This window comes from Pteropus alecto, unplaced genomic scaffold (genome assembly GCF_000325575.1).
Source record: "Pteropus alecto unplaced genomic scaffold, ASM32557v1 scaffold98, whole genome shotgun sequence".
Lineage (NCBI taxonomy): Eukaryota > Metazoa > Chordata > Mammalia > Chiroptera > Pteropodidae > Pteropus > Pteropus alecto.
In genome coordinates this window covers 17900036-17909717 of record NW_006443570.1, presented here as the reverse complement: position 1 = coordinate 17909717, position 9682 = coordinate 17900036, and positions in this window count along the sequence as shown.

Genomic DNA, 9682 nt, shown 5'->3' with positions numbered 1-9682 from the left:
CATTTGTCCTATAGAGTTTTCTACATATTCCTCTGTAAATTTATTTATTTATTAACTAGTACCAATTCGTGTCCTGTAAATTGGTAGTTAGATCTAGAGACTTAATCAAACTTAGGTTCAAGTCTTTGGCAAAAATACTTCATAGGCGATGCTGTGTACTTCCCTCAGACACAGAGAATGTCTGGTTTCTCTTTGTGATGGTAGCAGCCTAGAATCATTGCCTAGACCCCATTACCTGACTGATGCCTAATGAATTTTAAGGAACAAATGTGGCTGCAATGGCTGTCTCTGAGTAATATATTCAGAAAAACATTTCCTGGAAAATATATTGTTGTTATTTCCCAGCCATGAAGACAGCCCTGGAAGTCTGCCCTGGTGGCTGTACCATGGAGCTGATCAGCCCTTTAGGAAACCTGTCTCGCTGGTTTTGATTGTCTTGATTGGCTCTGCCCGGTGTTATGGCTGTTCTTTCCCACTAGAGGACACTGTGGCTCCAGGACTTCATGTGGTTCCCTGCAACTCCAAGACCTCTCAGAAGGCCAAGCCTTTGGTGTACATTCCATCAACTGTATGCCTTGTGTTGAGGGGAGACATGAAACAGGTCAAACACAAACTCCTGTGGCATTGTTTCTCAAGGTAATTTCTTTTTATTTTTCTTTAAAAATAAGCAGAGGTACTTCTCCAGCTGTTGGAAACCACTTTAACTGCCCCCAGCCCCAGGGTGACTGCCTCCTGTTGTAACTGCAAATTTGATTACTTGCTGTTGGATTAAAATTTTTTAAAAAAACTGCACTATATGGGCCTTTTGGAATTTGAATCTATCCAAGAAATATGCCAAAGTGTATTCATCTCTCAAATAATTTAGTTATTTATTCAACACTATGTACTGAGTATCCAGGGGGAAAAAGGAGGGAAACTGATACTGAAAGCTACTCTGTGGCAGGCACTGTCCCATCTTTTTTACCTACATTTTAGTGAGATTTGTCATATCAGCCTCGTTTAAAGCCAGGGAAACTTAGTCTCATTAAGCCTAAGTGAACTAACTTCCTAAAGGTTATCCTGCCAGATGCAAATGGAAGTCTGTGTGTGTGTGTGTGTGTGTGTGTGTATTATATATATATATATACATATATGTATACATATATATAATGTTTTCCACTAACCCCTAGGTAGCACACTGATGGCATGGTACTAGGAGATAGTCAGGTAATTACAAGGGCCTTCTATTCTTATGGAGGTCATGATATAACACAGAAGTTACAACATAGTGATAAATGATTACAGGTCCCCTAATAAGTGGGCAGCCTCATGACGTGCAGCCTGCTGCTGCTGCTGCCGCTGTGATGCTGTCCTTCTGCAGGGGTGGAGGCCACTGACCACTGGTAATACAGCATCACTAAGGCTCTGCAGGACAGATGCCTTCGTTGGTTGCCCACTCGCCCTCGCCACACCTGCCGCAGAGCCAAGGCTTTCTGGGGCATCTGCATGATTCAGGCTATGACTGTCAGTGCACCTGGGATATGTGGCAAAGCCAAGACAGACATAGACCCTACTGCTCGAAATCTGTAGTTTCGTGGAGGAAGACAAAGGCAGACCCGTGTTATCAATCAAAAGCAATGAGTTCTTGAAAATTTTGTGCTAATGTAGCAAATAATTTCAAATGCCCTTCTAGTTATTTACATTTTCAAACCCACTTACCCACTCCCAGACTCTTCTCTATTGCCTCATAGTTCAGCCCTGGCAGCAAACGAAATGCACCTCATAAAAGCCCAAGCTGTCTGATTGACTAAATGCAGTCAGTTACGTTAAGGAGAGAATGACAGCTAGCAGCTGGGGGACTGTACTAACTAGCTTAAGCTGGGAAAGAAGGTACAGGTGGCAGGTGTGTGAAGAAGCAAAGGTAGGAGTGTTTGGAGAGGCCCAATCCTGAACACCACTTCGACCTCAGGCATTCACAGCTTCAGGGTTCTGGGAAGAGGACTGGCATGTGTGGGTGTCCTTCAAGACACTATCCTCCTCCAAAAGAGCCCTAGGATAATGAATGAGCCATTAGCCAGCCTCTTTGCTCTCTGATGAAAGGCCCTCTCCATGCAGACTGTCCCTCTGCAAATACAGTCATGCCCCAGGAACCATCTGGCAAATAGGACCGTTCCTTCAGCATTTCTGGTATTTTCCTGACATGCAGCCCCTTCTTCTTGAATATAAATTGTTGCAGCAAACCAGGCCAGCAGAATGCTTACCAGTGCTTCACAGGCTTTCCCTTAGCCTGGTTAACCCCATGGCTCACAGCCTGTGAGGCTGCTCACAGCTTGTCTTGGATGTATGCTCTCTGCTGTTCACGTGTATTTTGGAGTATGCAGAACAGACATGTGAGCTGCAGACCAGATCAAGAGGAAGAGAGTGAGTCGGAGAACATTTCCGTTGCAGGATGTCCTTCACGGAGAAGGGACAGGTTAACTTCATCTCTCTGCAGAGGACTTGGACAGCTCCCTGAGGAGCCACAACGCGCCCGCCACAGCTGTAGGAGAGATCATGTGTTCCGGCCACATACAGGAGGATGCCCAGCAAACCCAGACTGCCCACGCCAGCCAGCCACTGGACACCATTCTGCGCAAAGCCACATTCCTCCTCTGGCCCAGCCTGATGGTGTGCAAGGCTGGAGATTTGTGGATCACCTCATGCTCACTTGAACCAGCCTCCTATTTCCAGACTGCTTCACTGATTCCAATTCAAAGAACAGATAAAGGCAGGAGATGGAAGGGGAGACTCCTGTTAGTCTCTCATCTCCTTGGTGATGTGCTTCATGGACAGGGAGGCCAGGCTGAGCCATCACCCATAAACCCCTCACCCCCATCCAGGGAGTACTGGACTGGTCCAGAAGGGTGGGAGAGGAAGCAGTCAGTGCAAAGATTCACCGAATGTCAGCATCACCCTAACAACGCGCAGGCAGTTTCTATGCAGATTCACACTTTCCTGCTTTAGTACTTGCGTTTCCCTCTGTTCGGAATGCATGAAGCCTTGTCTACCTGGTGACTTCCTACTTAGTCTTTTAAGATTCAGCTCTAGCACCACTTACTTGGACTCCCTCTCTGCCACCACATGCTTCATACGCATCTCTAGTCAGTACCTATCATATTGTCCCTTCAGGTTTTTTAAACATGTCTTCTCCACCTGTCTTAGAACTCATCGAGGGCAGACTATGTCTCATTCATCATTCTGTCTAGAGCCTCAGTCTAAAGATGTTTATCTGCCGTGTTTTGGAAGGAAAAATTGGAGATTGTGGAATTTAGAGATGGAGTCTCCTACTGAAATCTCCTAGTCCCACCTACTTATTTCACAAAAGATCACACTGAGGTTAGGAAACTGTGCCTTCCCCAGGGTCACATGGCTAAATAGTGACAGAGCTTGGACAAGAACCCAGGTCTGCTGACTCCTCACAAGTACTATGGAATCACATCCTGATTATTTCCCCTGCCCAGCCTGGGTAGAAGGGCTGATGGGAAATGAACAGGCTTCCGGGCCAGCGGCAGGAGGGAGAAAGGTTAGAGTGATGCCAATTGAATTTCAGAGCTAGAAGAGATGTCACGGGTCATCTAATCTGACCTTTGCATTTACAGATGAGAAAATGGAGGCCCACAAGGTTGAGATGCTTTGCCCAAAGTCGTACAGCAAGCTGGCGGCAGAACTAAGACGAGAATACTGGCCTCATAAGTCCCAGGAGAGTTGAGAGTTAACCTCTCACCCCAGAGAGACAATGGCCAAGCCCTCCTAACCAGCTGTTATCAGTGGGGCAGACCCCTGGAGTCCTCGACTCTTGCAGGCTTTTCTTTCCTCTCCCGGTGGCACAGCACTTAAGTAGGGTGCGTTCTGAATAAATAATAAAGAATGCTTCCCTTCCGTGGCGGAAGGCCGCATCTGGGCAGGCCGTGTGACAGATGGTATTTACAATGTGCGTTGAGAAGTTCTCACTCAGCCTCGCTTTGGCTGTGTGGCTGAGATGGAGGGAGCAGATCTGAGTGCCCACTGTCTCACCGCTCTGCCTGGTGTTCCCAGGCAGCTGCTGCTGCTGTTGCCCCTGTTGCCGCATTTCTGTTCAGGGCTGTCTCCCTAGCACTGGTCGCCTCTTGCCATTCTGGATGTGGAGCTCCAGGGTGTTTTGTTGCTGCTGTTGCAGCCTCATCGTTAGAAAGCCTGCATCAGGGACCCCAAGGCATTCTTCACTCCTCACTGGAGTAGGTGCCCAATCAACGGACATTCTTCCCCAAAGGAGGCCGAGGAAATCCTATGAGGCAAGACTCCCGGCAGACTTCCTAGGGATCCTGACCCCTGGGAGGCCGTCCCTGGGCCTGGAGAAGGATAAAGAGAACAGGTTCATGCACTGAGAAAATACTTTTTGTGAACCTTCAATGTGTCCTGAATCCTCTTAGGAGTCAAAAATACTGCTGCGAGCAAACGAAACCAAGTCCTTGCCCTTGTGGAGTGTCCCATCCAGTGGAAAGGTTTGCCATGGGCCTCATGGCAAATTGCTCATGGCCCTCCCAGTCCTTTCGCTCTGCACAGCTTGTGAACACGCTCATGCCAGTGCCACGATGGTGATGAACGCTAACCATCCCTGCTCCTTCTGTGGACACCGTCCATGTAGCTTCAGAGAAAGCAGATAAATGGACCGATGGCTTTTGCGCTAAAGCCAGAGACGTCTCCCGAAGTTTCTGACTCACACTAACCTGCAGCTGGACGAGCCGCACTTAGTGTCTCGATTTAGCCCTGCTGGGTGCCCAGGGAGAAAAATCACTGCGGGCAGTGGTCAGGGCCAAGGACATTTACCGCATCAGGGGCTTTTGTCTTTCACTCTTAAAATAAGAAATCTGGTGACAACAATGGAGAATCGAACCTCCTCTAGGCCCAGGGCTCTTAGTGTCCCCATTTGTGAAATAGAGGCAATTGTACCTATTCTGCTTACCCGGAAAAGCCCAGCCTCGTGAGGATGAAATGAAATGACGAATGTGGCAGTGCTCTGACATAAAGGCAGCAGGCACACAATTCTATTTTTATTATTCAGAAGAATCCTTTCTTCATAAGACTTGTTTCTTGCAAGGGGCTGAGAGTAATAACTATGTAATTAGACTTCATGTCAGATCAAGAGACATGCTTTGTTTTTCATTAAACAGACATTTGTTCAGCTCCTACGGTGTGCAACGTTGGGCGTTATGACGGATGCAAAATTGAAAAGGCCATATCCTCTCTGTCAAGGAATATACAAGGAAGATAAAACTTAGATAATAAGATGCAAGTTCAAGTGAAAAAAAAGCGATTCAGAGGAAGGGACGGTCTCTTTGGGCTGCAGAGTTGAAGAACGGCTTCATGGAGGAGGAGCGTTCATCAGAGAGATTCGCACAATTAAACAGGCGGTTTACTGAGGAGACAGAACCTCCTGTAGCACAGCCAGAGATCTCACCAAGTGTTGGAGGCCCAACGAGAATCCAGAAATGAGACCCTGAGGAGATGTCAGAGAAAGAAGATGAGACTTGGCAAAGCAGCTGATAGTTTCCCTGAATATGTGATTGGCTAGATCTTGGATCTGGGAAGGTTTCCTCTGTGCTTTTCTGAGCTTCCCTTTTGGGTGCCCACGCCTCTCTTTGAAAGGGTTTGGTGTCTGTGAACCTAGACATCTTTCAGTAATGATTTAAGTTACTCAGAAAATTGGGGGCCCTGGAGTGAGAAAGGAAGAGAAGAAAGGAAAGGCGGGGGTGAAATCCGTTTAGCAGTGCTGTACTGTTTGATCTCCAAGACAGCAGGCAATAATGGAAGAAACCTGGGGCTGGAGGCTGGTCGGATTCCAAGTGGCGGTCTCCTCCACTGTTCGGACTTGCAGACTTCAAACATGACAGGGGGATTCCTGGAAGACAAAAGAATTCAGGGCGGGGGCTTGGATCTCAGTCAAAAATAACTTATATCTTCATCTCAGCCAGGCAAGGCGGCAGTTCTGAGCTGTTTGCAGGTTTCTCAGAAGACGGAGCTCCACGTGAGGAGAGGGGACTGTAAGGGTCAGTTTAGGGTTTGCTTCAGGGAGAGAAAGGGCCTTGAAGGGTGTGGGCCTGGCTGAGGAGAACATCAGAATGGGGAAACGCTTGTTGAAAAAGAGGCCCAAGTGGAGAGGTTCTGGAGAAAAAGTCACCCTACTTCCTGTTTACCCCGCCACCTCTTCTGAGCTGCCACTTACTTTGAGCCATAATTACAGACCTTAATGTTTCTTCCCTGGCTTCTCATTAGCTCGTATTGTCCACAAACAAACTCCTCGGTTCCCCTCAACCCACCTTCCTTCTCTCAGCAGTTCCTTCTGGCTTTTCTGGGTCACCAATGGCAGCCCCCACCCCAGGTTCAGAATATCAGAGCCTTAAAAAAAAAACTCTGTCTCTTGGTGGGTGCATCTTAGAGACTCAGCCCCCAAACAACTCTTCACTCCCTCCCTCCCTTAGCCTACTGGGCTGTAATTATAGGATTATCTAATTTTCTCTCAAGAGGCCAGGGCCTGGGTCTCATCTCCTTTATATTCTCGGCACCTCAGCCAGGGTCTGGCAAATAATGGACACTTGTAATGTGTTAGTTAAATTGCACTCTTGAGCTGCTGCCAACGTAATCTTCCTAAAATGCTGCTCCAGTTAGGAGCCACCACTGCTTCTCCATTGCCCACTGAGTGAGGTCTAACCCCCTCTGACTAGCACTCAAGGACTTTTGTGACATGGTTCTTACCACCTCGCCGTCCCCACTTTGTGCTCACCCACTTAGGTGTTCCCCACACAGTCAATGGCTTTCCTACCTTTGTGACTTTGCTGCAGTGGTTCCCTCCACCCAGAAACCCTTCCACACGCTCTCCCCCAAAGCTGCTCATTTTTCAAGGCTCATCTCAAAGTCATGCTCTTGTACCTCCCAACTAATTGCATTTAACCTTTTGGAGTTTGAACTGCTCTCTCCCAGGCTCTTAGCCTGCTCTGCATTGATTTACAGTGTCTTGTTAGGAACTTTAAAGAGGTCATGGGTGGGAGCACCTACAAGATGAAGAGCAAGGTATAAATGCCAAATCGGCCTTAGCTTGCTGTTATCTCCCACTAGACCCAGAGTTCTCTGAAGATAGAGCCCGTGTACGGTCACTGCAAGGCACCTACAAGTGCCTGGTGCATGGTAGCTGTTTAGTGAAAGTGAGTAGACACCATGCTCATTCCCTCCTCTGTCCCCTGAATGGCACAGGATGACCTGTCCATGGTTTGTCTTAGGTTGGAGTGTGACCAAAGCTATCAGATAGCCTGGCCATTCACATCCCTCAGGCCCCATGTCCCACAGCTTGCTGGGGAGCTGCCTAGTTGCAATTCCCCTGGGGCTGAGGGGTGGAATGGGCTGGCTGGCCAGGCTGAGGCAATACCTAGGGCAAAAGGTAAGAGTGTAGAAGGGAGGCTTCTGGTTAGAAGTCAGGAATTCTTTCTTAGGTGACTTTAAGGAACACTGCGAAAGTGGGGAGAGATGTTCCTAGGGCAGACAGAGGAACAAGATACTCTTCTGGAAAATTCTCAGATCCCTTCCTTGCTCCTTTATTCTAACTGCTGCTGTTCTCAGGACCTCTTCTTTGGATGCCACCTCTCATCTCGCTATGCTCAGGCCGATCTCCCTCCTGCCTGTCTTCTGCACTACAGCCCAAGGGATCTTTTTAAATATTATTCTCTTGCTCGCAATCCTGATGGCTCCCCATTGCCAGTGGGGTGAAGTCCAAGCTCTTTTCTCATGAAACTCTTCCAGCCCTCCCCTCCAGGCTTGGGCTTTTTATATTGGACACCTTGCTCTAATTTCTAGCCATGCCAAATTGCTTGTAGTTCCCCTCCCATATCATACTGCTCCACAAACCCAGTCTCTGCCCATGCTATACTCTCTGCCTGGAATGTCTCCCCTCCAGCTTTCCCACGTTGCCTGGTTTGGGGGGCACGCCTTTTGGGAAGCCCTCTTGGACCTATAGAGACCCCCCCCCCACTTTGGGTTTCTCTAACCCCTGGGCTTCCCTGGCTATCACACTCAATTAAACAGTTCCTGGAGTGTAGGGTCTGGATCTTATCCACCTCTGTATTCCCAAAGTTCTATCAATGACACTTAATAGCTCAATAAATGTTTAGAGAACTGAACTGAGCCCACTGAGGTCGCTTTCACCTGAGGGGATGACGGAGTGGGATATGGTGTTAAGAGCTGACCCTGGGCTGGAGAAGAAGCAGAAAACAAAGGGCAGCTGGGGTCAGGACACTGCCCAGGGCTGTTGGGCATCTTGGCAAAGTGATCAACCCCTCTCTGAGCCCTTCTCCGCACTCACCTGGGACTACCTACTCCCTGGCCCACTTCTCCAGTCCCAAAGTTCTAAGTGTAATATAGCCAGCACCCCGCATGGGTCATGCAGATGCTATCGGGAAGGTGGAGGAGGCAGTGACACTGACCTCAGGGCCCCATGCTGCCTCTTGTTTTTTCGGGCTTCATTCCACAAAGGAGTCAGCCTCTCTTCTGTCCCCTGAAGGCTGTTTTCAAAATCACACCCTAAGCAGACAGTTTTATTTACCAGGAAATCTTGGCAGGATCTTGACTTGTTAGTAGAGTAGAGATGGGGGGAGGGTGGTGAGAAACAAAAATAGTTGAAATGATCACACTTTCTGAAACCGAGATGAAAATTGGTGTCTGTAGCAAACTCACCTAATTAGAATGAAGTTAATTTCCTTCTCTTTGTTTAAGGGGAGCAGTCATTGTCGGATGAGATGGTCACAGGTTAGATCTGGAGCTGGGGGTGTTTGCTTTATGGACATGAAAGCATTAATTGCGACTTTCTTTGTTGGAAAAGAGCCTCAGTTTCTGAGAAGGAGAAAGAGGAGCAAAGAAAGGCCAGTGAATGAGTGAGTGGGTGGGCGATGAGAACAGGAGGGGAAGGGGACAGCCTTGGCGTGGGCTGGGGACTGACCAGCAGACTGGAACGCGTCCTCATGGGAGAGCCTGGCACCTGTCCCAGCCGGTCACTGGAACACTTTACAAACAGAACCTCTGATTCGGGGAGACAGTCTCTCCCAAGAGACAGCACCATTTTTTTTTTTTTCTTTAAAAGATCCCCTAGTCCTCTACTCTAACTTGATTACTATTTGCTTTAGTTTCTTTACCTCCCGTTTGGGGCACTTCCCTGGCCTTACCTCTGCCAGCCAGGTCAAATGAAGGCAGGGCACAGTAGGGAGGGCAAAATTTAGGCTTTGAAGTTTGGGACTCCCCTAGCTGACTTCTCCCATCCCTAAATTACTGAGCCTACCTGGACCTTCCAGAATCTGAGGCCTAAGTGAGGTGAAATTAAAGGTGGTCCGGGATCCCATCCTCTCAGCATTCGGCCCCCCAATTCATTCCCAGTTAACCCCGACGTTGCCAACTTAATGAAACCTCTTGCCTCCTTCACGCATCTGCTGCCTCCAACCGATCGTTAACCCGATGGGTCTCAGGAAGTGGGCACTGCAGCCCCGGCCCGGCGCGGAGACAAGCCCGGACCCCGGACGGAGGCGGGTGGAGAAGGGGCCGGGATCAGCGCAGCCCCATCCCTGCGCCGGACCGTGCAGCCACTTGCTCGCCCAGCCCGCCCAGCCCGCCGCAGCCCTTCCGCGATCCCGTGGCCGCAGTGCTCTGA